This window comes from Orycteropus afer, unplaced genomic scaffold, assembly GCF_000298275.1.
Source record: "Orycteropus afer afer isolate SDZICR_OR568_19922 unplaced genomic scaffold, OryAfe1.0 scaffold00093, whole genome shotgun sequence".
Taxonomy (NCBI): Eukaryota; Metazoa; Chordata; class Mammalia; order Tubulidentata; family Orycteropodidae; genus Orycteropus; species Orycteropus afer.
The window spans coordinates 5,090,261-5,111,686 of NW_006921680.1; the positions used below are offsets into that span (position 1 = coordinate 5,090,261).

A 21,426-nucleotide genomic window follows, 5' to 3' on the forward strand; every position below is an offset into this window, starting at 1 on the left:
ATAGTGCCTAAGACATTTGACTGCTAACCAGAAGGCTGGCGGTTCAAACCCACCAGCCACTCCTCAGAAGGAAGGTTGGGCAATCTACTTCTGTAGTGGTACCACCTCAGAAACCCAAGGAGGGGTCTCTGTGAGTTGGATCCGACTGGACAATAGTGAGTTTGTTTCTTTTTTCAGTTTAGTCACTGACATTTAGAAAATGTTTGAGTGCCTATTGTATCAAGAAGTTATGAAACCACAGAAAATGGTGCCATTTCTTGTTATTATTAAAGTATTTTCCTCTAGTATAAGTCTCAATTGCCATTCTCTATCACCACACCTATTCTCTATGAACAGTTTAAAGTTCTGCTTGTATTAAGAGCATGAAAACTGACATTTACAGATAGGCTTAAATTTAAGCTATGATAAGTTTCTCTATCATGTGCCAGTCAGACATTATGAAAGAACTAAGTATAGAATTTCAGTTAAGACAAAAAAAGATGTGGGTGGAGTGTTCTTACAGCTGTTAGTGACAGTTCACATCAAAATGACTTTTTCATTGAAGTTTAAGTTTTTCAGAAGATGTATTCCTGGGTAAAATAGTGATTAGGAGTGAGGTTCTGGTAGTTTTATGGCCAGAGGTAAAGGAGCCCTGGTGGTGAAGTGTTTAAGCACTGGGCTGCTTACTGAAAAGAGAGAGGTATGTGGCAAGCTTCTTCCATAAATATTACAGCCTAATTCTTTCTTCTCTGTCCTACAAGGTTACTGTGAGTTGGAATGAACTCAACTCCCACAATAACAATAATAACAATGGCCAGAAAACCTAGGAATCTCCACATCGTGTCTTTCAAATCTCCCTTTCTCCTTACAGAACCCACTAGAAAACATATTTCAAGGAATAAAAAAAGCAGAATGAGAATAAACGTGCAGCAGAAGATAGTGGTTAAAAGTAGAGCCTCTGGACAATGCCTGGTGTGATCCCAGCTCTGCAGCTTACGAACTGTGAGACCATTGGCTGGTCATTTAATTTTTCAGTTGCTCAGTTTCCTCACCTTTGAAATAGGGATAATAATAAGTTCTATCTCTCTGGATTGTCATGAGGGTTAATTGAGTGTATATGTATATATATACCTTTGAACACTGTCACATAGAAAATGCATTGTAAAGATCTGGTTAATAAAAATAAAGGAAGCTACATTTTTATAATTAGTGTACAAGCCCAGGGAGCCTCTCTGAGAGAAGATTGGTTGGAACATGTTGCTTGGATCTGGAGGCTTCTTTCCTTGCCCCTTCCACAGGGGTACAATGACTAGCAAGAAGATGTACCTACAGAGGTAGGTTAGGATGTGGGAAAAGAAGCAGGAAAAAGATTTATGGAAGATCACTTCTCCAGTCCTTTCTACTTGGGAAAATCTGAAGGCTGTTTCCCAAATACTCTTCCCACTAAGCTTCTTCATATGTAGACACAGATTCTCAAATACCCTTGACACATGGTCTTTCTAAAGCATTACCAGCCAGTTGCCTTCACAGTGTAACCCTCTCTGATTTTTCTTCTGATCACTAAGGCAGGATAAGATCCAAGGGAGGAATGGGGACAGTACTTGGAACTTTTTTTGGGGTATGTTAGCAAGAAATTGTAGATATTTTAGTGAAACTAGAGAAAGGTTTTAGTAGAAAACTAATCAATGTTGACATCAGGATACGGGACCTGGCTCATTAGAGTTTCAGGCCAGTGATTAGACCTGAAATTCTACCAAGTCACTTCACTACTCAAATAAAACCTAGACTCCTTAGTAAGACTTAAGGATCTCTACACTTCAGTCTATCTATGCCTTTGTAAATATATCTCCTGCTGTCATATATGAAGAGTCCTGTTGACACAGTGGTTAAAGTGCTCAGCTGCTAACTAAAGTTCAGCAGTTTAAAGTGTATCAGCTGCTCCATGGAGAAAGATGTAAGTCTGCTTCCATAAAGATTTCACCTTGGAAATTCTATGGGGCATTTCTCCTCTGTGCTATAGTTGCTATCATTTGGAATCAGTTAAAATTGCTTGTTCTGATATTGTCAGCTCATGGTGTCCTTAAAATTTCCTAATTTCCTGTGTGTGGTGGTTACATTTGTGTGTCAACTTGGCTGGGCCTGGTTGAGTGGCTGGGAAGCTGAATGTAGTTATTCCCCATGGTGGGATTGGTAATCAACTCCATGGTGGAATTATTGGAGCAGCTGAGTAGCATTTTGGGTATGTGGTCTGCTTCCTGTATGTAAGAAACAGCTTTGCAAATGCTCTCTAGCTTATGGCATGCTTGGACCCTGCATGTAGCCAAGTCATTGTTCAGCAGCTGCCATGCTCTGCCAACCTTGGGACTTTCAGTGGACTTGAATTAATGGCCTGTCATGTGGTTTGGTAACATCGGGACTATGCCATTTTATTTGTCATTCTTGGGCTTGTTAGCCTCAGCAGCCAGTAGCTGCCTGAGTGAAAAGATGCCTCTAACTTCACTGGGCTGGGGGCAAGAGGCAGAGCATTTCACCAAGCCCCTAGAGCCTGGCACTTTGAACTCGGACTTCTAGCCTCCCGAACTGTAAGAGAATAAATTCCTGTTTGTTAAGGTCATCCCATTTGTGGTATATTCTTGTCAGAGCGCCATTAGGTAACCAGAATACTGTGTTTTTCAGCTTCCATTTATTTAAGCCCTTACCTAGGATATCTGTCTTCCTCTCTACTACCCTGGGTCTTGCCCATTCTTAGAGACTCACCTCAAGTCTTATATCTTCAAGACAACTTTGCCTAGTGACCCTGAGAAACTGGCTGTATTTTCTCCTGCCATTAACTCCATGGAGAGGTTTCTAAATATTCAGCCCAGCCTTCTTATCTTTCCTCCTCAATATCTTTTATACCAAGCAAAACCAAACTCACTGCCATCAAGTCTGTCCCTACACATAATGACCCCTCTTGGGTTTCCAAGGTGGTATCTTTACAGAAGTAGATTGTCCAGTCTTCCTTCCAAGAAGTGGCTGGTGAGTTTGAACCTCCAGCCTTCTGGTTAGAAGTCACATGCCTTAGGCACTATGCCACCAGAGCTCTCACCTTATATATAGTAGATTTTAATAAATATTTAAATGAATAATTATAGGGTTTTGCTTTTTTAAAAAGCTCTTCATGTAGTGTCTGAACTATCAATTTTGGTTAATACATATTGAGTTTCCTTACAACTAGATCATAAAACATGCCGTATACTTCTTTATATTTTTACAGTTCTTGACGTAATATTTCATAAGCCCTTTGCATCCTTTATTAGAAGCAAAGATTGTTTAATGCATAGCTTTAATATAAAAGAATGACCTGGTGGTGAAAAATAGTATGACATCTATTATAAAATATTGGAAAGATACACAGATGCAATCCCAAACTAGAAAGAAAATCTCATTTCTTTTAAATAAACGTAAATACCCACAAATTCTAAAAGATAGTATAAACCACTTTTATGATTCCTATCAAATTGCTTTTCATCTAAAACAAAGTCCATCTCAGAAGGGAATCTGAGCTCTCTGTCATCACTCTCATTTTTGCTTTGTCTGTGGAGGCTGTTGAGTTAGGAGCTTTGTTCTTGGTTTCATCTTAGCTGTGAAGAATGGTTTTCTTAGTGTTTCCAGAAAAATGCTTTAAATCTTTCAATTTCTACCTGAGTAACAAACAAACCAAAAAAAAAAAAAACCCAACCAAACTCACTGCTGTTGAGTTTATCCCAACTCATAGCAACCCCTCCTTGGGTTTCCAAGGCAATTACCTCTACAGAAGTAGGTTGCCTAATCTTCCTTCCAACAAGTGATGGATTTGAACCACCAGTCTTCTGGTTAGCAGTCAAATTCCTTAGGCACTATAACAGACTTTTCTCTTGTCAATAATAACTGTCTTTCAGACCATAACTTCAGGACACTATTATGTTAACAGAGTCACTGTCTTTACTCTGCTTTTCCTGTTGGAAGTGAGGGATAAAAAGGAGATAAAGTGTCAAGGAGAAAAGAGTAGTGGTGCCAGAATAAAGTGGTAAGATTTCCACATGAATATGGGCAGAATCAAATCTTATCTTGAATTTATCAATTCTATCAGGATTTGCGGTTGTTATTGTTATCAAATTGGTTCCATCTTATGAGGATTTGATGTACCAGGTCTTCTTTTTCTCCCAAAACTAAAGAAGTGCAACCATATCCTTCCCTGTTGGCCTCCAAGTCTTAATGGAATGACTGGTCTAGGAGGCAGGCAAAGACTGGGAAGTATCTTAGAGACCTTGTGTAACAAATTTCTTTAAGTCATCTCATTTTCTCCTTTTTTTGATTGGCCTAAAAGTCTCTTTTTTTTTTTTTTGTAATCTGGCTTTTGTCTGAAATTGCATAACCATTTTGTCAATTGCCTCAGACAATGACATATTCTTTTTTGGTGACCTCATGTAGAAAATGACCTCAAATTATTTTTTTCTTTGCTTCACATTTATCTTGAAATAAAATGGGACTGCTACTTAATAGCAGTTTAAAATGGGACTGCTACTTAATAATCAAGTTATTAGATTTTGATGGATATTTAGAATTTTTATAAAAGATACAGTTTACTTTAAATATTTTACCATTAACAAATTAAAGAAAAAATCCTAAAGCTATAAAACTTGATAAAATTATCTCACAGAAAATAATTTCTCAATAGTTGTCCAGTTTAAAAAAAGAATTTTTGAGATAGTGGTATATGGTGAGTTAAGGGTTAGTTAACAATGGGAGTGACTGCAGAAAGCATTTACCAAGTATGTAAGTATGTTATCACTGGTCAAAATTTATGACAGGAAAGAAAGTCCTGCATGCAATCACACAGAAGTTCTCCATGTCATTTTTGCTAATTTGACAAACTTGTGAAATACTCCTTGGTATTGCTTTGGTAGACTGAAATATTTGTTCAAGGCAGAGGTAAACTCAAAAGAGAGAAGTTCCCTTTCAACTAAGTATAACTTTAAAGAGTGACAGTGATGATGTGCTGCTTGAATACATACAACATACTTTCCTACAAACACCAATAAGAAAAATACATAAAACAATAAATACGCCTCTGATCCAGATTAATGGCTGGGTAAGAGAGTCGCGGAAAAGAAGAAGAAGAGAGGAAATAAGATAGAGAAAGGAGGATGGGGATGTAGATTGGGGAGCAGGGAGCAGAGATAGAAGTACTCACAGAAAGAAAGAAAAAGAACAAAGGCAGCACAGATCTAGAGAGGGAGGGAACCTTAGGAAACAGAGAGGCAGAAGCAGCAAGCATGTAGCCTCTCAGTGGAACTGGAAGTGGAAGCATTAAGAGTGAAGTGTTCCTTCTCATTTGAGCTTTGAGAATTTATGCTCTTTGAAATGTCAAGAGCCAATTAATAATATTGAGCAATTTTTAATATATTTATACTTTATTTTCAAACTTTAGTATTTATCCACTTGCTCCAGCATGCTAAATAAAGGGTGTGCTTATCTGTCAGCAACTAATCTCCTTCAGAGCTGGTACTTTAAAGTTCTTTGTACATTCCCTTCTGCAAGATCAGAGCCTTCTCTGGAGTTGAAACATCCCCAACCTGTTGTCAGAATTTTTGTTCAGAAGGAAATTGTTGTGTTGTTGTTGTTAAGTGCCGTCGAGTCGTTTCCAACTCATAGCGACCCCACGCACAACAGAACGAAACACTGCCCGATCCTGCACCAGCCCCACAATCCCTGCTATACTTGATCCCATCATCGCAGCCACCGTATCAATCCATCTCGTTGAAGGCCTCCCCCTCTTTCGTCGACCCTCCACCCTACCAAGCATGACATCCTTCTCCAGGGAATGGTCCCTTCTGACAACATGACCAAAATAGGTGAGACGAAGTCTGGCCATTCTTGCTTCCAAGGAGCATTCTGGCTGCACTTCCTCCAGGACAGATCTGTTAGTTCTTTTAGCAGTCCATGGTACTTTCAGCATTCTCCGCCAGCACCACAACTCAAAAGCATCAACTCTTCTTCGGTCTTCCTTATTCATTGTCCAGCTCTCACATGCATACCAGGCGATTGGAAATATCATGGCTTGTGTCAGGCGCACCTTAGTTCTCAATGAGATATCCATGCTCCTCAGCACTTGAAACAGTTCCTTCGCAGTTGACTTTCCCAATGCTACACGTCGTCTAATGTCCTGACTGCTGCTTCCGTTGGCATCGACTGTAGAACCAAGCAACGTGAATTCTTTGACAACCTCAATCTTCTCTCCATTTATTGTGATGCTGCTCATTGGTCCAGTTGTGAGGATTTTTGTTTTCTTTATGTTGAGATGTAATCCATACTGCAGACTGTATTCTTCAACCTTCGTCAGTAGGTGCCTTAAGTCATCCTCACTTTCAGCAAGCAAAGTTGTATCATCTGCATATCTCAGGTTGTTAATGATTCTTCCTCCAATCCTGATACCACGTTTTTCTTCATATAGTCTTCATATAGAAGGAAATTAGGTGAATTATTTTTAACATTTCTAATACATGTACTACCAACACCTGTATCAGGCAACAACTAAATCATCTTTACCCTGTCTTTATAAGGATCTTTTGAAATAGTTGCAAATAAACATGCAGTCATTTGTTATTAATAGGCTGAGTCTACAGTGAATGCAGAGCAGAAACATTACCTATGTATCAGCTGCATTATCAACTGCTATGAGATGCCTACGAGTTATTTTTGCACACTTATTTAAAAAACGGGACATTTTTTCTTGTAAGCTAGACAAACTCTATAGTTGATTGGTTTAATTTTCAGATTTCAGTTTATATTCTACTTCCTGTCAAAAGTCTTTTAATATACTCTTTACTACCATTCAGGGGCATACTCTGATGTATGTTTTGTTTATGCATAGCAAAAGGAGAAGTTATTGGAAGTAATTTCATGTCTTCTCATTTGAGAAGTTCAAGTTAAAGACTTGTGCTTTTCTCTTTAAACGTTTATAAGTAGGAGGTGTTCAGGAAGAGGACATGTGAATTGGGGTGTTATGGAGACAATTCATGCATCAGTCACCACTGAGATCCTAGCCAACTCTGAGGTTCTGTTCCTAGAAATTGGCCATTTGGGGAAGTCTTTTCTCTGTTTGTGGTTATTATAAAGCAATACTTCTCAAGTCTATAAGAAATGACCTTATTCTATAATAAATAATTTGTAATGACTATAATTGTTGAAAGATTTTTAAGTAGTTTAAAAAAATTTGTATAATGTCTTAATTCTGTTATAAAGGAAAACTAAAAGAAAGAAGCAAATTGTAATAAAATAATACTTATTTTAGTATCTAAATGTTCAAGCACAATTACCCTGTTATTAGATCTGGTAGCATAGTGCCTAAGGCATTTGACTGTTACCCAGAAGGCTGGCGGTTCAAACCCACCAGCCACTCTTTGGAAGGAAGGTTGGGCGATCCTACTTCTGTAGTGATACTGCCTCGGAAACCCAAGGAGGGGTCGCTATGAATTGGAGCCGACTTGATGGCACATGACAACAACAACATCCAATGCACCCTAGGGGGCCATGCTACATTTGGAGCCAGTGTAATAAATGAAAAACAAATGCAAGGCACTGCCATCCAGTCAGATCTGACTGACTGACCCAGATGTGTCTTAAAGTGGATGCCTATTTTAGAGTGGGTTCCCTAGAAGCCAATCTTGAGGAAAAGATTCCTATAAATGTGATTTATTGGGCAGTTTGTTCAGGAAAGCTGGTGGTGGGGGGTGGTTGAGGTAGGACCAGAAAGGAGACAGCCTAGCAAAGTTGTGATATCAGCTAAATTCCCAAGATATTATGTCGGCCTCAGTCTTGCAGGGGGGCCTTGAGGACAATATAGGTCACACCCCCAAAACAAAAAATGAACCCACTGCCATCGAGTCAACTCCGACTCATAGCAACGCCTATTGGGTTTCTAAGGCTATAAATCTTTATAGACATAGATTGCCTCATCTTCCTCCCATGGAATACCTGGTGGGTTTGAACCACCAGACTTCTGGTTAGCAGTGAAATGCCTTACACACTATGCCCCCCAAAATGTCCGTATCAGGGGCAGCACAGCTAGAATGATTACATTCTCTCATACCTTGGACATTTGTCCAGTGCTACCTGTGTGTGTGTGTGTGTGTGTGTGTATGTGTGGAATGGAGGGGGAGAGTATATAAATACCCAGCCACTTTTAGCTGTGCTATGGAGACTGAACAAGGAGCTGTAATGGCACAGTGCCTAAAGCTTTTGACTGCTAACCAGAAGGTTGACTGTTCAAACCTACCAGCCACTCCAAGGAAGAAAGGTGGGGGAATCTACTTTGGAAACCCGATGGGGGTCACTGTGAGTCACAATTGAGTTGATGGCAGTGAGTTTGCTTTTGGTTTATGGGGACTGAACAGGAGGAATTTTTGTTGGAATTATTTTAGGGAAGTTGGTTTCCACATCCATGATGAGTGAGTTGACAGCCTTCATTTGTTATATAAGTATTGATCACTTCTGAAATGCATATGATTTGCTCTTAAAATAGATTTTGAAAGCAAATAAAGAGCAGCTGTTACCATTTGGTAGTTTAACTTAAACACATAACCAAACCATGCTGTTGTTGTTGTTGTTATGTGCCGTCGAGTCGGCCCCGACTCATAGCGACCCCTCCTTGGGTTTCTGAGGCAGTATCACTACGGAAGTAGGATTGCCCAACCTTCCTTCCGAGGAGTGGCTGGTGGGTTTGAACCACCAGCCTTCTGGTTAGCAGTCAAAATTGATTGCTTAGTTTCCCCTTGAGTGTACACAGGAATGTTTACCACTGAGTTTATAATGCTGCAAATAGGTCTGTAGCATCAGGGTGAAAAGGAATTTGCATCAACTGAGTCATATTTTGTGCTTTAGATTCTGTGGGTAGACTTCTTAAAATGATATTATATTTAATCCTAACAACATGCATGTGAGTTAAGCAGAGACATATTTAAGGTGTGGCAGGTATGGCATGTGCCCTGGGTGCAACTTGAAGGGGAGTGCCACTGAGCAGTTTCTATTAACCATTGTGGTATCTTTTGCCACCTGTGAGAGGTTCTTTGGCAAGTTAAAACTAATACTTTTGTATTTGAGAGCCTCCATGGGTCAAGGAAAACTGTGTGATCTTGCTCTGCTGAGTATAAAAAGAGAAGAAACTGAGAAAAAAATGACTTTGAGCACATCATAGACCAATTTTCATCAGTGAAAGCAATGAAAGGGCAGTTGTAATTTTCATGTAGTGTTAAGTAAAAGCTTAACGAGCTTGACATATATTTTGGAGCTGATAATATGGTAAAGTTGTTAAAAAAGATGGGTGTCAGATGTTTGGACAGGGGCAAAATTTCAGGGCTTGCCATAGATGCTAAGTTCAGAGGTTAAGTTATATGCCCAGTGTCACACAGAACTAGAAATAAAAATGAGGTCCTTCTAAAGTCAAAGCCTACACTCTTTGTTAGTTCCTACAACATAGAAAGTAGTTGCTCAGGAAACAGAATTGAGTTTAGGTTGGCATCTGGTGGCACAGAAGCTTTTATTTTCAAGCCATTATGACTTTTTAGTGTTACTGAAATGTGAGGAAGTGGGAAGTGTGTGTGTGTGTGTGTGTGTGTAAGAGAGAGTGAAAGATACAGAGAACTAGAATCATTGATGTTGTTGTTGCTGTTAGGTGCTGTCAAGTTGTTTCCTACTCATTGCAACCCTATATACAACAGAATGAAACACTGTCTGGCCCTGTGCCATCCTTAATTGGTACTATGCTTGAGCCCACCATTTCATTCACTGTGTCAATAGCTGTTAATAAATTTTATTCCCCTGATCCATGAAACCACAATGATAAGTTGTAGAAAGGACATTGGAACTAGTTTACTTACGTTTTTGTGGGTTATAAACACAGAGTACTGTTTTTCAGTATAAAAGGGTACACTTTTTGGTCATGAGAAAAGGTAACTGGGTAAAAGATAAAGAGAAGAAATGAATTAATTTGATTTTTCTTTCTCAGAAGCAGAGTAAGGCTCCTGTGCATATTTAGACCAGCCTGTGTGCACCTACAGTTTGTTCATTCAGGTTCATCAACTTCCTGGTTTCATAACAGTTGTTTCAGTGGAAAGAAATTGAATGGTGGACAGCTTCTTTGGGATGCTTCAGCATGCCATGCTTTACTTGGTAATAGAAAATGGAGTTGAATCTAAATATTCTTACAGATTTGACAAGGCAAGAGTGAATCTCAGAAATTCTTTTGGTGTATCTGGCTTGACGAGGAAGACATCTAGAAGACTAATTCCTATCTCTGACGGGGTGTGGAATAGAAAGCTTATTCCAGACTGTGGTGATTCAACTCACTTAAGTACTAGGCAGTTTCTCTGTTATTCTGGGGCCCATGTGATTGTTAGGGTAAAATTCCATTCATTTTCCTTTAAGACAGATGAGGCTAATTCCACCCCAGCTACTCTACTTCCCCTGTTGCTAAAGATCAGCGTTTCCCTTGTTTGTATTTTATTTTCCAATGTCTGCATGGGGTTTCCTGCTGTTTGGGTACATTTCTTAGAAATGTTTTTCAAATAACCTCATTGTGTGGAAAAATAGAAAAAAAAATTCAAGCTGATCATAAAGGTTCAATGTGATGTTCTTCAGAAACAGATAGATACAGTTCTGGGGAAGAAAAGGCCATTTCAGGGACTTGAAAAGTGACTTGCAGACATAGGCTTAAGTTAATTTCAAAGAGGGAGCTATGACCATTTGCTGTTACTCTGGAGGAAAGTTCCTTCTGAGTGTTACAGTATTTGATAGTCCTTCTATTTAAGTCCCCTCATTTGTTAATTTTTCAGAATATAAAATTTCTATTATTGTAATACTATTTCCAGTTTCTAGAAATATGCAAAAGAGACTTGTGGAATTATCATTAACAATTAAATCATAATAACTAGTACAATTATTGTCTTTTGGTTAATACCTATAACCAGCAATAAACTTCTTATTAAGCAGAAAGTGCCTAGCTCACTTCTCTAAACTCCTGAAGAGGGGTTAAATGAATAACTGTTCACATAAGTTGTTGTTGTTGTTGTTATGTGCTGTCGAGTTGGACTGGCTCATAATGACCTCTCCTTGGGTTTCTGAGGCGGTATCACTATGGAAGTAGATTGCCCAACCTTCCTTCCGAGGAGTGGCTGGTGGGTTTGAACCGCCAGCCTTCTGGTTAGCAGTCAAGTGCCTTAGGCATTATGCTACCAGAGCTCCTTTCACATAAGTAGTGAGCTACAAAAAAATCACAATATATGCATCAAAGATGTGAAGGATTGTGCATAAAACTTTTTAATGTGATGAAAATATTTTAAATGTTTCTTACTAAAGTGGTTTCTTTAACAGACTAAAATCCTGTCTTAAAAAATAAAGGCTTTAGGAGAAAAAGGGAAAGCTTTGAAATTTACCTTTTCTTCATTTCATTTAATTTTCCCATTTCCCTTTGCTTTTTTTGTGATAGCTTAAATGCAAAAGTCTCATAGTACAAAAACTGTAAGACCATGAAGTAGAATTTTCTTAAAGTTGAGTAAAATGTAGAGAATCTTACAACATTATGAAGCTCAAAAGGAGCCCTGGTAACACAATGGTTAAGCATCCTCTGATGCTAACTGAATGGTCAACTGTTGAAACCCACCCAGTGGCTTTTAGGGAGAAGAAACCTGGTGATCTGCTTCCTTAAAGATTTATAGCCTCGGACAGTATGGAGCAGTTCTACTTTGTCACACGGGATCACTATGAGTCAAAACTGACTTGATGGCATATAACAAACACTAACAGAAAACTCAAAGAAACCATGTTGAATGAAGATTCAAGACTTAATGCTTATTCTGTTACCCAAAGATTAATGATAAAAGAATCTTAAAGATGACCAGATTTAAATATTAAAATATGGGTCTTAATTGCAGCAGTATCTATTCTCAGAATCTATTTTTATTTTCTTACACAGTAATAGACATAATAAACAAACCAACCAGATGCCATTGAGTTGGTACTGACTCATGGCGGCTCCATGTTTGCCAGAGTAGAACTGTGCTCCCTAGGGTTTTCTGTGGCTGATTCTTCTGGAAGTAGATCTGCAGGCCTTTCTTCCAAGACTCCTTTGGGTGAACTGAAACCTGCAACCTTTTAGTTAGCAGCTGAGCTCTTCACCATTTACGTTACTCAGGGACTTTAAAGACCATTGCCAGTGAGTCAATTCTGAATACTAGCAATCTGTAGTATTCTGCCCCCATCGGGTTTCCCAGTCTACAACTAATCTTTACAGAAGCAGACTGCCACATCTTGTGGAATCTTGTAGAGCAGATGGTGGTTTTGAACAGCCAACCATTTAGTTAGCAGCTGGGCCTTTAACCACTGCACCATTAGGGCTTCTCAGTGACTGTAGAAACCCTAATTTTTACCTGGGCACATGGATGCCTGGAATAAAAACTTGATTTTCCTATCTGCTTGCAGCTAGTAGTGGCTATGTCTGTGTTTTGCAGGTGGCCTGCAATGTGGACATTACAGGATGTAAGTAGCTATCTTGGATAATGAGGAGGAAGCTGCACACTGAGGATGGCAAAGCAACAATGCAGACAGAACTTGAGTGCCTGGCATCATGGAATAGATAGCAGAGCTAGGTTGATTGCAACCAGTCTTTTATCTTTTCAATTGAGAGAAATAAACTATTGTTAGTATTCAAGCAACTTATTTTCAGGTTTTCAGTTACTTGGAGTTGAAGCTAATCCTGACAACTACATCAAAGTTTTGACAACTACATCAAGTGTTTATCTTTTTCATCACCTGTAAAATGATTTTGTGTGTAAATAAATCCCTGGGGTAATAAAGTTGAGAGACATGTTCTCAGATCGGCAACAGCATTGAAGTCCTGTTTTGCAGTAAGATGTCATGTGTCGAACCTCAATAATCATGGAGCTCAGTTATGTAGAGCAGGTGAATGAACCTGACTCCTAATATAAGAGACAACCTATACCAAGGTCCATCAGAACCTCATATTCAGCAACTCTCATCTGTCACTTTAACAAGTAAAACAACCCACAGGTGTATTTGGAACCAAGAGGGAAGGGAGTTTCGTACAATGTTTTGATATTAAAAATGGTTATAAATTTTCAAAAAGCCATAGGTTGAGAGTACAAAGAATAGAAACGTGATTCTGGTAGTGGTGGTGGTGGTGGTGGTGGTGATGTCGATGTCAGTGTCTTTCTTCTGACATCACAGTTACAGACTCTTTCTAAGCACATGTTTTACATGTACTTCTATTAGTCATCATGGGATGTGGAGGACAAATTCAAAACCACCTGCAACCCAAGCAGAAGCCTCATAATATATATGATTTTTTGTTTTGGTCCATATGCATAATCTGCCCAGACAGATGGCTCAGAGACAAATTTGTTGTTGATGTTGTTATGTGCTATCGAGTTGGACCCGACTCATAGCGACCCCTCCTTGGGTTCCCGAGGCAGTGTTACTATGGAAGTAGATTGCTCCATCTTCCTTCTGAGGAGTTGCTGGTGTGTTTGAACATCCAGCCCTCTGGTTAGCAGTCCAGTGCCTTAGGCACTATGCTACCAGAAATGTAGACTTATAAAAATGTTTAGGATGAAGTCGGTTGACTTGGATTAGGCTTCCTAACTGGAACTTTGTGTTCTTTCAAAGTTATCATTGTATAAACCTGAACTTCTAATTGGCACTTTCTAATAAAATCATAGAGGGCTTTTCCCCCCTGCTTATTATAAGCTTCATATTTTTGTGACTACTGGTATCCCTTCAAAGCATTTTGGCATGCTAATTAATTGATTTGGAAGAATTGTAAATGGTTCTGACTGGCACCTATTGCCAATCATGCTCGTTGTAATAACTATACTGGACAGCCTATTTTGGACAGTGTAGAAAAAAAAAATGTCTTTCGCTAGTAAAGTTAGAAAATGCTTTAGTCTTATTTAGGCATGTTAGGTCTTTTCTTTTTTCTCTTGCATAATTTCCTCTGCATTTTCTGATGTTTGCAACACATCTCAATTTAGTACCATCTGTGACTCCATCAGCTTGCTATTTACTGACTTTTCTGGATCATTAAGGGGAACGTTATGGCAATAATGCTTTATTTACATGCCACTTTTCCGGGAAACTCAACATATATTTACAGGAGTTATTATATTAAACAGTAGCACCCATGTGAGGTAAAGAATTTTACAGTTAGAGAACATCTCAGCATTAGTATGACTTATTTTAAGTAGAAGCGTATATTTCAGTGTTTCTGGAGTTTAAGCATGTCTGTTATTAGATAATCTTGTTGCTCTAAGCTATTAATGAAGTTATTGCAGTAGCTTCTGGTGGTTGTGTAATGATGTGAGGGGTGGGAGTGATTGGGTTAAATTGATGAATGAGTTTTACTTTTTCAGTTCCCTCTTGGCCTGCACATCAAAGTTTAATTATTGTGAAGTGGGTAAAAATCAATAAAGTTAGAAGAGGGTAAAACAAGAGAATTAGGTAAAGTGAATTATTATTAATGATGATAAAAAATTCACCATAATGTCTCTTTTCCTTTTATATTATGCTTGTATCCATCTTTGGACATGATTCTAGAGACCTATAGACTGAAAGATCTTTGCAAAAATTGAGAAAATGAAAATCCATTTTGGTTACTGAGTGTGTGGATTTTATTTAATTGCTTAATTTTTATTTTTAATTTAAATAGGGTTATACTATGGCAATCAGGTTGTACTGGTTTAAAACAGAAAGAACTTAATCTTTTCTGTAGTTAATTAGTCTTTTTAATGACTATCCAAATGTGCCAGGATGCATAGCTCTGTCTTCTTTTTTATTTTATTTTTTTTCAATTTATTGTGATTTGAGTGAAGATTTACAGAGCAAATTCACTTTAAAAATATGGAACGCTTCACGAATTTGCGTGTCATCCTTGCGCAGGGGCCATGCTAATCTTCTCTGTATCGTTCCAATTTTAGTGTATGTGCTGCCGAAGCAAGCACAGCTCTGTCTTCTTTTAAGGTAATATTTTATTGTGTTTTTGGTGAAAGTATGTACAGCGAAACAGGTTCCCATTCAACAATTTCTGCTCACAATGTTCAGTGACATTGGTTACATTTTTTAGTTAGAGTCAACATTCTTATTTTTGTTCTAGTTGTTGCACTCCCATTAACTTAGTGTCACTGCCCCAACTAACTTCTCTTCTGTGCTTTAGAGAAGCTGTTGTCCATTTGGTCTCATGCCATGTTCTTCATATTGTCTACCTTCTGGGATTATTTGCTCAGCATACAGATTAAATAAGTGTAGTAAAAGGATACAGCCCTGATGCACACCTCTCCTGATCTTAAAGCATGTAATATCCCTTTGTTTTGTCTGAATGATTGCCTCTTAGTCTATGTATAGGTTCCTCATGAGCCAAATTAAGTATTCTAAAATCTGTTTGTTTGGAATGTTATCCATAATTTGTTATGATCCACACAGTCAAATGCCTTTGCATAATCAATGAAATGTAAGTCAACATCTCTTTGGTATTCTTTGCTTTCAGTCAAGATCTAGCTGACATCAGCAAAGATATCCCTTATTCCATATCCTCTGCTGAATGCAGCTGCAAGTTCCTTGTCAATATACTGCTGCAACAGCTTTGAAATTTTCTTCAGCAAAATTTTACTTGAATGTGATATTAATGATATTTTTTGATAATTTCTACAATGTGTTGGATCACATTTCTTTGGAACAGGCACAAGTATGGTTCTCTTCCAGTTTGTTGGCCAGGTAGCTATCTTCCAGATTTCTTGGCATAAAATAGTAGAAGAATGGGGCATCAGGATTGGATGAAGAATCATTAACAACCTGGGAAATGCACATGATACAACTTTGCTTGTTGAAAGTGAAGAAGACTTGAAGTACTTACTGATGAAGATCGGAGCCCACAGCCCTCAGTGTGGATTACACCTCAACGTAAAGAAAGCAGAAGTCCTCACAACTGGACCAGTAAGTAATATCATGATAAATGGAGAAAAGATTGCAATTGTAAAGGATTTCATTTTACTTGGATCCACTATCAAAATACCTATTGAAGCAGTAGTCAAGAAATCAGTTGACATATTGCATTGAACAAATATGCTGGAAAAGACTTTTTTAAACTGCTAAAAAGCAAAGATATCACTTTGAAGATTAACGTGCACCTTTACCAAACCTTGGTGGTTTAAATAGTCTCATATTCATGTAAGAGCTGGCCAGTGAATAGAGAAGACCACAGAATAATTGATTCATTTGAGTTGTGGTGTTGGCAAAGAATGTTGAACGTAACATGGACTACTAGAAGAATGAACAAATTTGTCTTGGAGGAAGTACACCTGGAATGCTCCTTAGAAGTGAGAATGGCCAGACTTCATCTCTCATACTTTGATCACATTGACCAAAGGGACAAATTCTTGGAGAAGGATATTGTTTTGGCTATCTTGTGCCATTCTAACAGAAATACTACAAATGGATGGCTTTAACAAATGGATTTATTCTCTTACAGTTTAGGAGGATAGAAGTCCAACTTCAAAGTGCCAGCTCTAGGGGCTGGGTGAAAGCCCCTTGACCTTACTATGTCTCTTACTGCTGGTCCTCTGAAGCTGGAAGCTTCTCTTAATTCAGATAGCTGATGGATGCTGAAGCTGACAAACCAAAGGCCAACAAATAAAATGACACAGTCCTAAAATTATCAAGCAACACAGCACGCCAGTAGTTCAAGTCCAGAAACAGTCTCAAGATCAGCAGACAACATGGCAGGCCAATAAGATGAAGACTCAGCCAGAATCAGGATCCAGATGTACCAGATAGCTCAAGACCTTCCTCAAATCTTCTTCTTATATACTGGAAGAAGACTACATACCTAAGGCAGCTACTCAACTGATCACAGTAGGTTCCACCATGAAGTTAATTACCAGTTTCATCATGGGGAATAGCTATATCCAGCTGTGCAGCCACTCAAAACCAGGGCCATCTGAGTTGACTTATAACCTTAACTACCACAGGTATCGTGGTTTGTAAAGTAGAGGGTCAGTGAAAAAGGGGAAGACCCTTAACAAGTGGATTGACATAGTGGGTTTGAAGATGGGCTCAAGCACAACAGCAATTCTGAGGATGGAGTGTTTCATTTTGTTGTACATAAGATTGCTATGAGTTGGAACCAACTTGATAGTGTCTAACAACAACAACAACAACATTTCATTTCATATAGATGATTTTTAAAAGAGTGTAGTTCTCAAGGGTGAAAATCTTTACTTTTTGAGCTATATGCTATTTATTTAAAAGATGATTCTAGGGGATAGCTTCTGTTCAAATTTTAAACTATATCTCTGGGCAATAGTCTTTGGGATTCTCACAGACTCAGTGTGTTTAGTAAGTCAGGATTCCTTTAGAATTTGAAGTTCTGTTCCACAATTTTTACCACTTTTTATCAAGATCTATTTATTGTGACCCTGATCAGAACATTTGATGGTGGTAACCAGGCACCATCTTTGGTAAAGGAGGCTGTGGTTCATGGAGACAATTAGTCTTGCATTTCAGTTCCTTTTTTGATTCTGGATTTTCTTCCTTTTCTTTTAGTCCAGATAAATAGAAACCAATAGTTGTATCTTAGGTAGCTGCTTGCAAGCTTTTGAAACCCTAGACATTTGCTCAAATAATTTCTTTTAGAAGGATCAACACAAGGCTTGTTCCTGTGAGGTGAGGGTTATCAAAACCAAAAAACCAAACTCACTGCCATTGAGTCAATTCCGACTCCCCTTTGGGTTTCCAAGGTGGTAAATCTTTACTGAAGTAAATTGCCTAGTCTTCCTTCCATGGAGTAGCTGGTGAGTTTGAACTGCCAACCTTCTGGTCAGCAGTCAGATGCCTTAGACACTACACCACCAGGTTAAAGATGTCTCAAATGTCCAACTTTTTCAAACTGTTGTAGTACTCTGTCACCTCTATCATCAACTTTTCCTCCTCCCCTCAATACTTAACCTCCCATTTCATGGTTCTGTATTTTGCTGAAATGTCTCACAGAACTCACAAATTGCCAAGGGAATGGCTCATGCAGTGGTGGAGGCTGACAAATCCCAAATCCATGGGTTATACATCAGTCTGCAGTATTCTATTTACTCACATGATTGCAGGGGCTGATAAACCCAAATCAACAGGTCAGATGATTGGCTGATGTTTGAAGTTCCAAGAACCAGGGATGAGAAAATGGCAAATCAGCTGTAGAATCCAGAGCAAGAGAGTAAACCTTGCTAAAACGTTCACATGTGTACCCTGTGACTTGAGTCACACCTTCAGCAAGGTGGGGCTCAAGGTACATCCCACCCTAAACAGAAGTTAGGACTTAAAATACATCACAAAATGGAGTGCTATGGCTAGAAAGACCATAGTAAGTAATTCACTGCATTTCACTACCCACCAAACTAGCATATGGAACATGAATTTTATGAACTATGTTATGTCAGTTGACTGAATTGACTATGAGACTACAATGAAATCCTTGCGATCTTCAATCTTTTCTCCATTTATCATAATGTTGCTTATTGGTGCAGTTGTGAGAATTTTTGTTTTCTTTATGTTGAAGTATAATCTATGCTGAAGGTTATTATCTTTAATCTTCATCAATAATTACTTCAGATCCTCTTCACTTCCAGTAAACAAGGTTGTGTCATCTGCATATTGCAGGATGTTAATGAGTTTTCCTTAAATCCTGATTCCATGTTCTTGTTCATATAATCCAGCTTCTCAGATTATTTGCTAAACACAGAGATTGAATTTGTAATGATTAAAGGACATAATCTTTAAACACAATCTTCCTGATTTTAAACTGCACAGTATCCACTAATTCTGTTTGAATGACTACCTCTTGGTTTATGTACGGGTTTTACATGAGCACAGCAAAGTGTTGTGAAATCCCCATTCTTTACTATGTTATCTGTAATTCATTTTGATCTACGTAGTCAAATGAATTTGCATATTCAGTAAAACACAGATAAACATCTTTCTACTATTCTTTTCTTTCAGCCAAATCCATCTGATATCAGCAATGATATCCCTCTTTCCATGTCCTCTTCTAGATCAGGCCTGAATTTCTGGCATTTCTCCATCTATGTACTGCTGCAACCATTTTTAAATTATCTTCAACGGTATTTTACTTGTGTGTGATATTAATGATATTGTTTGATAATTTCCACATTCTATTAGATCACCTTTCTTTAGAATGGGGACAAGTATGGATCTCTTTTAGTCAGTTGGCCAGGTAGCTGTCTCCTAAATTTTTTGACATAGGTGAGTGAGCAATTCCAGCATTGCATCCATTTGTTGAAACATCTCAATTGGTATTCTGTCAATTCCTGGAAACTTGTTTTTGGTCAGTGGCTTCAGTGCAGCTTGGAATTCTTCCTTCAATACCATTTCTTATTTATATGCTACCTCCTGAATGGTTGACCACTGATCAATTCTTTTTTTTTTTTTTTTTTTTTAGTGATTCTGTATTTTGTTTCAGTCTTCTTTTGATACTTCTTATGTTGTTCGATATTTTGCCTTTGTTGTTGTTAGGTGCCATCAAGTTGCATCTGACTCATGCAGAATCTATTCACAACAGAATGAAACACTACATGGTCCTGTGCCATCCTCACAATCTTGGCTATGCTAGAGCCTATTGTTGTAACCACCTATGTCAATACATTTTGTTGAGGATCTTTACCTTTTATGCTGACCCTCTACTTTACCAAGCATGATATTCTCCAGGAACTCATCCCTTCTGACAGTGTGACCAAAGTACATGAGATGAAGTTTAGCCATTCTCACTTCTAAGGAGCATTCCAGCTGGACCTCTTCCAAAACATATATGTTTGTTCTTCTGGCAGTTCATGGTATTTTCTGTATTCTTCATCAACACTGCAATTCAAATGCATCATTTCTTCTTTGGTATTCCTATTTTGCCCATAGAATCCTTCAGTGTTACAACTCCAGGCTTGAATATTTTCTTCAGTTCTTTCAGCTTTAGAAATGCCAAGCATGTTCTTTCCTTTTGATTTTCTAACTCCAGGTCTTTGCACATTTCATCATAATACTTTATTTTGTTTTCTGAACTACTTTTAAAATTTCTGTTCAGCTCTTTTACTTCATCATTTCTTCCATTCGTTTTACTTTCTCTACATTCACAAGTAAGTTTCAGAGTCTCTTCTGACGTCCATTTTGGTCTTTTCTTTCTTTCCTGTCTTTTAATAACCTTTTGCTTTTTTCATGTATGATGTTTTTGATGTCATCTCACAACTCAGTCATTAGTGTTCAATGCATCAAATCTTTTCATTAGAGGGTCTCTAAATTCAAGTGGGATATAATTTGGTTTTCTTGGACTTGTTTTAATTTTCTTCAAGTTCAACTTCAACTTCAACATTCATATGAGCCATCAGTGGTGTTTTCCACAGTCAGCCCTGGCCTTGTTCTGACTGATGATATTGGGCTTCTCCATTGTCTTTTTACACAGATACAGTCAATTTGATTCCTGTGTATATAACAGCATTTACCAATTCTTCCTTTTTCTATGGATAATTTGTTGACAATTAGTTAAGCTGTACAAACTTTACCCATATTCAGCGCTACCTTTTCTGTCACCATAAACCAAAAGTGACTACTACCTAGAGTATGTTTCCCCTTCCCCTCTCTCTCCTGGAAACCACCAATGAACACTGGTCTCTGCATATATGCCTATTCTTGTCATTTCATAAAAAGTGGGATGATAAATATTTGTCCTTTTGTGATTGACTTATTTTGCTGAGCATAATATCCTCCCAGTTTATCCGTGTTGCAAAATAATTTGAGAATTTATTTTTCTTTATGTTGTTGTTGTTTGGTGCCATCGAGTTGTTTCCAACTCATAGTGACCCCATGCACAGCAGAACAAAACACTGCCCGATCCTGTGCCAGCTCCAAGATCCCTGCTATATTTGAGCCCATCACTGCAGCCACCGTGTCAATCTATCTCATTGTAGGCCTCCCCCTCTTTCCTCGATCCTCCACCCTACCAAGCATGACATCCTTCTCCAGGGAATGGTCTCTTCTGACAACATGACCAAAATAGGTGAGACGAAGTCTGACCATTCTCACTTCCAAGGAGCATTTTGGGTGTACTTCCTCCAGGACAGATTTGTTAGTTCTTTTAGCAGTCCATGGTACTTTCAGCATTCTTCGCCAGAACCACAACTCAAAACCATCAACTCTTCTTTGGTCTTCCTTATTCATTGTCCAGCTCTCACATGCATACCAGGTGATTGGAAATATCATGGCTTTTGTCAGGTACACCTTAGTCCTCAAGGAGACATCCTTGCTCCTCAGCACTTGAAACAGTTCCTTCACGGTTGACCTTCCCAATGCTACATGTCGTCTAATGTCCTG

General features: G+C 38.4%; 1 protein-coding gene and 1 non-coding gene across 2 annotated transcripts in view; one reads left to right on the top strand and one right to left on the bottom strand.

The window, feature by feature from the left end:
• The window catches only part of MCTP1 (multiple C2 and transmembrane domain containing 1), an 894,856-nt gene that overhangs the window by 105,992 nt on the left and 767,438 nt on the right, over positions 1-21,426 (top strand). The window lies entirely within an intron of this gene.
• LOC122150130 lies at positions 14,905-15,011 on the bottom strand. The gene has a single exon (XR_006163499.1). It is a non-coding gene; the product is annotated as a U6 spliceosomal RNA (small nuclear RNA).